Below are 8,784 nucleotides of genomic sequence, written 5' to 3' on the forward strand. Positions count from 1 at the left end.
TAGTCCAAGCCCACCCAAGACTGTGGATAGACCAGAGGTTTACAAGGCAGGCAGAAGAAGCCTGCAGCAGGCAGATGGAAATTCATCTTCTCCAGAGTGGTTTATGTACAGGGCTATGAGATCCAAGATACTCTCCTGTTCTTTTAGTTTAGTTCCTAGTCTCCCTTTTCCAGACCACTTGCTCTATTACATACTTTTCTCATGTAGCTCCAGTCTTTCCAATCTCTCTTCCTATGAGGAGTTTTGATCATGCTCCCCAGGGTCTCTATTCTGGATTTGCAGGAGCCTTTGGAAAGTGGCTCGCCATGGTTCTGTGCTGGTCCCTGGGCATACTGTTTGGTGCCTGGCACAGCAGGCTGACTCTCCACTTTTGATTCCCATTGGTAAACTGAGGGGTCAGGGAGAGGCATGGAATTTCCCAGCCCCTTTTTGTCACCATGTGTCATCTTATTGCTGCAAGCTTTGATCCTGAAAACCGTTTGTAGTTAAATATGTAAAGGGTTTTTGAGTAAAGTGTGCATTAGTGATAGATGTAATTTGAAGGGTGCTGGGACCCTGGGAAATCAATAAGGCTTGGCTTCTCTGATCCAGATAGATCGGCTCTACAAGCATGTACAATTTCAGTTCATTTTGCATTGGTCTGAAAGCAAATGCATGTGAGATCTTGAAAGGCATATGCTGAAACTCTGAGTAGGTGGTCAGACACCTTGAGCTGATTTAAGTTTGGGCATCCTTACTCTTAACTTCTCTTTCCTCTCCTTCCCAGCTTCACATTTCTTCCTTCTTCCTTGTGCTAGAACTAATATTGTATGTCTGCAATATGATCTGATTTGTGAGATGTTTTGGTTTAAAGAGAATCACTTTTTTAAGTTATTTTTTTACAAACTGCCAAAGCTGCTTACAGGTCAGTGGACCATTTGCATCCTTTTTCCATGGTAAATAGGATGTTAAAGCTTCATAGGCTTTGAATTCACCAGCCATCTCTTCCACTCAGCTGTGGAAAGATTCAGCCTTTTAAAATTCCCTTTACTTGGTGGAATGCCTAATTAATTTTCTCTTAGTGTTCAGAGCTGCACTGTATATAGGGGCACTGTATCTGCAGAGCAAACCCTCAAAGCCAGAATCAGACCATACTTTTGGCGAGAGGCCACTAGAGCAGAAGAAGCAACAAACCTATTTATAATAGGCATTTTGTCCACCAGAAGAATGTCAACAGACAAATTACCATAACACGCCTGAACCAGCTCAGCCCTCCTGTACGTGAAAGCCCAGATTGCATTGGGAGTGTTTGTTTTGTCATTTTTTAAATAAATGAAGAAATCAATGGTGTATTCACAGCAGTCAGTAGAGCAAGTAGTCATTTTGGATGGACAACCACAGAACCCTAACTGCTGGCACTACAGGGACTGTAGTTCTGGCTGGTATCAGTATTAATCCTACCTGGGTAAACACAGATTTGCCCGAGTCACAAATTTAAGCTGTATCAGCTGCCATGCTTTCATCTACTAGTTTCAGGAATGTGGTTTCTGCACTGGATCCATCTGGAAATTACCCCCCCAAGACAGATTGCTTGTCAGTATCTCCTTAGGGCTTGTCTTCAGTGCTAAATGCTGCTTCTTCTACTTCTTTTTTTTTTTTTTTTTTTTTAACCTTGGGGTAGCTGATGTACATCAACTATCCGAAGATAAAAGGAAAGGTGAAGAATACCTGCAGCCACAAGAACAGTTGCAGTGGGAGAGGGGAGAGATGCTGGCTGTGGGGTAGAGCCTTAGAACAGAAGGACTTTGTAATCTTAGGGACACCTGGGACCTGTCTACCATGTCATCTCATTCATGCTGGCACATGTGTTGGGCGAATGAGACTGGGGGTAAAGGCTGTACAGTGCACACAAGAAACACACAAATGCTTTTAATAATGATTTTGGAGTCCTGATTTTTCCATTTTGAGCTGTAAAAGAACATCAGCTCTTTTCACATTGTTTCACACACAGGGTATTCTTTGGTTTTAGCTACATCAAGGCCCTTCTGTACCTTCATCTTGGTCATTTTATTGCATGACAGCCCTTTCTACTGGCAGCGAAGCTGTTAGTATTCTCAAGGCAGTGCACTGGAGAGGAGCACTGAGTGGAACAACATTGCCCAGCTGCCCCAGAGCCTTGAACAGAATCCCAAAACTTCACAGTGCAAATATAAAGGGTTGGTGTGGTCAGGCCCTCAGCTCCATCAGCAAGCCCTGACACATTTGGCCACATTCCACTAGCAAGACAGAGTCTCTCATGCAGATATTTAGATATTTTTCTGTTCAAATAATCTTTCCTCCTTGTGGAAAATATTTGCCTCTCAGAAAGCTAGAATAAATGCTAAAAATGTTGTTACTCACATTACAAGGTGTGGTCTTTAATTTTAGCCAAGAATATATGACGATGACGTACCTTAGTGTTCAGACTTTGAACTTATACCACCAAGTCCAAGAGAGGTAGAAGATGAAAGTATTAAATCTCCTTGGTTATATTAAATTAATCAAATTAAAGTATAAGGCTGTGAAGGCAAATTAAGTTCATTAAACTGTCTTAAGCTGTGCTAACATTTTGCTTTCTTGGTGTGTTGATACAGCCAGAAGATACCTCCCTATTCGTAACTTTTCGTGAGTCTCCGTATTAGAGGATAGTTTAGCAGCTGGCTTTTTAGCGTGCCTGTTTGCAGATCTGTTTGACTTAAGTTTCACTTTGCATGCCATCTTCCACGCCCTGCTCTTTCCCCTCAACAAGAGATGCAAATACCAGATAACCGTTAGTTTAAGAACTTGTGATCACTACTGGTTTTCATGGTTGGAGATTGTTATTAAAAGAGACATTAGAAATGCCCAGGCATGGAAAATGTGTAGTTAGCTTGGAGTTTAGGGCTCTCCACAGATCATATGCCTGGACATCTGAGATTGCTTAAATGTTAAAGTTCCTGTCGCTTCTGACTGCAAAGGCAACCTCAAAGTGCTCACGGCTCCTAACCTGCAGCCAGACAAGCTTAAACAATTCTACTCAGAAGCGTGAGTTCTCTCTTTGATCTCCCTGAACTGTTAATTGTTTATCCCCAATTAAATATTTACTTTGGACTTGTTTTCTGATCTAGTGCTTTATGCCACACAACACAGGTGCAGACTCTGGCCATCTGAAGACTGCCAATATTATTTTCAGATAACCTTAAATTTTAGTGTCTTGCAAACAGACTGAGGCTCCTAGACATGCAAATAATTTCTAGAAGGAGTCTTAAGCTTCTAAATCACTGAAGTACGTTTGAAGACTTAACCTCTTTACAGAAAAGAAAACTGTAATGATTAGACAGAATACACCCCGATACGTAGGAAGTTACGAGTGACTTTAAGGATTTAGCTTAAGTCAGGACGCAATTAACTGAAGCTAAATCAACACAGAGAACGACATGTCCACTCAGATCACAACACTTTAACATCAGTTTCTATACAAATATGGGACTTACTTGTCTAACACCTTTATAGCAGTATGGGTGTAACTTTACACAAGGAACAGCTCTGAGAAACAGGAACACCTCTTTCAGCCACACCAGCCCCTCGATTGTCATTGCTATAATGCCACATGGCACCCTAAATTAAACGGGTATAACTGTTCAGTTATTATCCCCATTTAGAATGAGAATACTGATGTGGTACGATATGATCACCAACCACTTCTGGGAGTTCTGAGGTTCTCCCCAGCAGAGAGACCTTGTTTTACTCAGACTCCCACATTCCCAGCAATGGCACTCAGAGACAGTCCTTGGCAGAGCTGGCTGTCAGAACTTACTGTGCTTGACCTGGAAGACAGGAAGCAAGGAAACATTTAGACCACTGGTTTTGAAATAACCCATATGGCAAGACAGGGCTGATGGCAGGGAACCTGGGAACCTTGGAGGCTAAATATGACCCACCAAGTCAGCATTGTGGCACCGACACAGAGCTATGGACCTGGAAGCTCAGGTTTTTGGTTACTTTCCAGACCTATTGGCTAGACTCTGAGCAAGCTGCACATTGCCAGTAGATCCAGCCTGCATTTCATCAGAAGTGCACTTCAGATATTTTGGTGAAACATTTTTGTGTTTATGATATGTATTTTCTAATAAAACCCTTTTAAATTGAAAATTTCTCACACTCTCAACAGTTAAATTTTCAAAATCACCTTTTGTCATATTCACATAATCTGTCCCAACATATTCATTTGACTCTGCTAGTGCTTAGAGATCACCTTAAAATTCATTTGCGAGGAAGAACAACAATACAAAGTGACCTTCACAAAGATTCTCGTCTTTCTCTGCCTTCGAGGTAGATAAAATTATTTTATATATGTTAATGACACTCTTTGCTTTAGCCTCACGTCACCTTCTAGGGATTTTTTGGTTAATTCATGTATACTCTTTTCCAGCCCATAATTGTTAAGTTTTATCTGTCTTTAGACCATTGCCTTCCCAGAACAAGCATAGTCCTTTTCTGAATTCTGTCCATCCCCACTAGCATATAGTGGGGGATACTATAATAATAGCATAATATAATAAATGTTTAAGACAGTTACTATTTTATATATATGGTATCATGTCATGTCTTTCCTGGTAAAAATAAGTATAATAATCATTGTGCTGAATCATCAGTAATGCTTGAGCCTGAGAATGTGTAATCTTAGAAAAGAACTTAAAAAAGCATGTGGGTACTCATTTACTCACTGGGTTCTGATTCAGCAGAACTCTTAAGCACTTACCTAAATTCCTATCCAGCAAAGCACTTAATCTTAGATTAACTCAAGGTTTTAAATACATTTCTTTTCAAGAAAACACTTAAATATATCCATAATCAAACTGGATTACAATTCCACATTGAGCAAGATAGACAACTGGATTTGAAAAGAATCATAAGAAGTAATTTGTGCCATGTTTCCACCCAGAAATTGTACTGCTCCAACTATCTTCCAAAGTGTGGATGAAGATATATTGACAGTGTTTATATCAGTGTAGTTTACTACCATATGAAAAGCAGAGCATTATATCTGGTTTTTTCGTCTACAGTTTTCCTATATGTTTCAGCTATGTAGCTGTGCTGTTAAAAGCCATGCCTTGGACCAAAACATTAATACTAAATAGTCCACACTGGAAATGAATAACCTCATCTGTCAAAGACGTCATGAGCTTCTGAAGATAGAACTGGGTGGAAAAATAAATGCTGTGCCTGAAAAAATGTTCCCACTTCTTAGATAACCCAAATGATCAGGCTTTTCTTTTTGAGTAAACACAAATGCAGTATGCTCTAACAAGATAAAATAAACATGAGGATAGTAAAGACTGAAGTAGGGGACTAAAAGAAGATAACTATTTATAGCTTTTACATTATCAATGTCTTTCATACCCTAGTTTCTGTTTCCATTCACATTTTGCAAATGGCATAAACATTAGACAGTAACTGAAGAAATGAAACAAGAGCACACCAGTAGGAAGCAGCACTATAACAGAGCAAATAAAGCTATATTCCAGCAGTAGGTGAAAACAAGAGCAGCTAGCAGCAGCCAAAAACCAGCAAAGGACGGAGAGTACCCATAACAGTACGTCTGCTGCAATAATCAGTGGGCAGGATTAATATTATTTTTGACACTTTCTTTTTTAGGGTTGAAATTTTCAAGTAAAGTAACATACCCTGACCTTAAAGTGATTTACAAAGGGAAAACAGTGTTTTTTTTCTAGTTCTCCTGAGGTTCTAGAACTGAGAGAAATTGTCAGTGCTATGTTTTTGAGACGAGTTTACCTCCAGGACTCTCTAGGGATCTTGGATGTTTTACAGTGAGCTTTTTATTATTATTTTTTTTTTTTAATTTTAAATACGGGCATCAGTCTCTGATTAAATGACTTGTGAATAGGAAGGAAGGAAATGTCAAGTCTTCAGCAAAGACTTTCTTGCCTCCTATCTCTTTATAGGGCATTAGAACTGGAAATTTGAAAACCAGAGAATTTTAAGTAGGCAGAAAAAAACTCCCCATCACCTCAGTTAATTAGTGCTCATTTTTCTAGTTGGCTAATGTCCTGTAGCAGTGTCTGCTCACTGGTATAATACTTTTTCTAAAATTTTATCATTCTTAAATTTCTACTAATATTATTTTTCGTAAAAAATAAACCAACAAGGTGGAGAATTCATGAATTCAAAGGTATCCTTTGCTCTTTTTTCTACAAGGAAAAAAGTCCTGAAATATTTTTTGTGTCATGAGTGAAGAAAAGCATTGCAGGGTTGTTTGGTGTGTTTTTGTTGTTGTTGTTTGGTTGGTTGGTTTGGTTGTTTCCCAAATATTCCTGAGAATCTCTGAAATTAAGATTTTTAAAGGCCATTAGGTAAGAGAACTTGAGGTAAATACACTTCATTTAATCCAAAACCAGATCACTATGAGGGAGATGCCCTGGAGAATTAGTCAAGTGGTTTGATCAGTTCCTAACATCTTACATTGATTAATGTTCTTTTATCTGACAGGGAATATTCAAATACATAAACCTATAAACCTATAATATAAACCTATGCCTATAGGCGTCTAGGTAAAGCCACATTTATGGCTCCTAGTAGCAGCTCTGTGTCTGCTGAGAGGAATTTGAAAAGTCTAGATATGCCATTACCACTACTCAAACTTTAATCTGATCACTAAACATGAAATGTAAGGTGACTTCTAAAAATACCTTTTCTGGAATTCTCAGTCATAAAGAAACTGGAAATCATACTGGGAAACTGTTTTGTAAACATGTGAATGAGAGTTGTTACATTTTTAACATGAATATCTGGAAGATATTTATGTTTCAGTGAGAAATCAATTAGAGTTGAATTCCCTAAGGTTAGGTGACATATCAGTCATTGTAACCACCCAATTTTAGCCTGGATTGATCATATAAAAGTACTTTCTTTTTTTATTATACTACAGGAACTGATAATAGTGACAGAGTTGACAGACTCAAACCTTAAGCCACATTCAGCTGCAAAGCTTTTGCTCTCTAAAGAAAAGAACTATTAAAAAGATCGGTGCCAGAGAACCAGCACTCATGGAACCCTTTGCTAACAACTTGGTGCCAATGAGTGGCCAGTGGGACTGGTGACACAATGACTTTCTGAGCACTGACAGTGCAGAATTTGAATAGTGCATTGCATAACCTGAAGATTTGCATTCCAAAACAAACAAACAAACAAACAAAATTAGAGTAGAAGTTGCAATGATGGGCAAACTGACGTCCAAATACCCAGAGTATGAAATTAGCCATTCTCACAGGCCATTACAGTTTGAAAAAATCATCAATCTTGCTGTCCTACTCACTTTCCCAAAATGTGAGAAGCAAAGACTATCTGGGGCAGAGCTCTACTGTCCCTTCTCCATTGGCTAAGCACTGTTACAGCTCCAATAGTTAAGTGGACACAGCCAGATATGTTCTGTGCATCTTTATATACGTATCTATCTATATAAAAACACATAGGGTTATAATTTAATGTGATAAAATCCCATTATGGGAAATTAATGCTATAGAATAGTTTTCAGATTCCCTTCTTAACTATCCATAGTACACATATGAATCCATTGGTGAATGCAAAATTCATTTACACATGCAAATTCCATAACTCATTGAACAGTTACCAGCCTTGGGTGCTCAGGTGGGGGATTATTTTAACATCTACCTCAAATTGTGTGGATGCAGTGTAGGTGTTCTGCTGAGTTTATGACTAATAACCCTCAGGGTAGAGCTATGAAAGGGAGAAAATAATCTGTCAAGAACATACTTAACTTGATTAGTTTGAGCCTAAACATTAGAGCAGCCTTTGAACCTGAGCCGAGATGGTTCCAGGAACGTTCTCTAAGATAAGCTCCTCTGTCTGCAGGTTCAGGACTGGCATCTCTTCTTAATTGAAGGAACATATTGTACAAGTAAAAGGATATTATGTTGGATCTGGAAAATATTTTACAAGTATGTAGTAGGTGTGTGCTTAGATACTTAAATACTACATGTACTACTTTCAGACAGTATTGTGTACTTAGGGCATGAACCTGACTCAGGAGGCTACATATGGCAGGGTTTGGCTGGCTTTCATTTCCATTGCTTTTCATGTTTCTGCTCACCACTTTCATGTCTAATTGTTTCTCTTGCTTTACACATCCACTGACTGCATGCTTCTGCTACGGGAGTGTAGACAGCCCATCTCTATGAAAAGAAGGAACAAATAGTTTTGTGGGTTTTTTTAAAAAGCGTTGTTTCTCCTCATATGCTGGACCTTGAGAGGGGAATGTACCTTCAGAAGTGACCAGCCTTCAAATTCTTATCTAAAGGAATCCCACAGGAAACCTTGGAGCTCTTACAAAAATTTGGACTGTCTGTTATTTATCAGATTTACAAGGACACTAGTCTTTGGCTATCAAGCACTCTCGGAGCCACCAACTGTCCTGTCCCCTTCTTCTTCCTTTTAACAGTAGAGATAAACATTGACTTAAGTTTGCTTCATGCTATCAATCCGTAGTACAAACAGGTTAACTACAAATGCTGGTAAGATCTTGGCTTGGTATTAGCCCTGAAGCCCTGACATCAGCGCCTGGTTATGTCAAGTTACAGGCTGTCTAGCAACTGACAACAAACATTTGGACCCAGCCTTTACTGGGTGGGGAAACTGTAAGAGCATCTTTCTCACCAATGGTCTGCTATCATTTCCCTGATTTGTTAGTCAGAGCCTTTACTGGACGCACATCTCTCAACATCATCTTAGTTACAGAGTTCTCGGTAT

This window comes from Eurypyga helias, unplaced genomic scaffold (assembly GCF_000690775.1).
Source record: "Eurypyga helias isolate BGI_N326 unplaced genomic scaffold, ASM69077v1 scaffold12714, whole genome shotgun sequence".
Taxonomy (NCBI): domain Eukaryota; kingdom Metazoa; phylum Chordata; class Aves; order Eurypygiformes; family Eurypygidae; genus Eurypyga; species Eurypyga helias.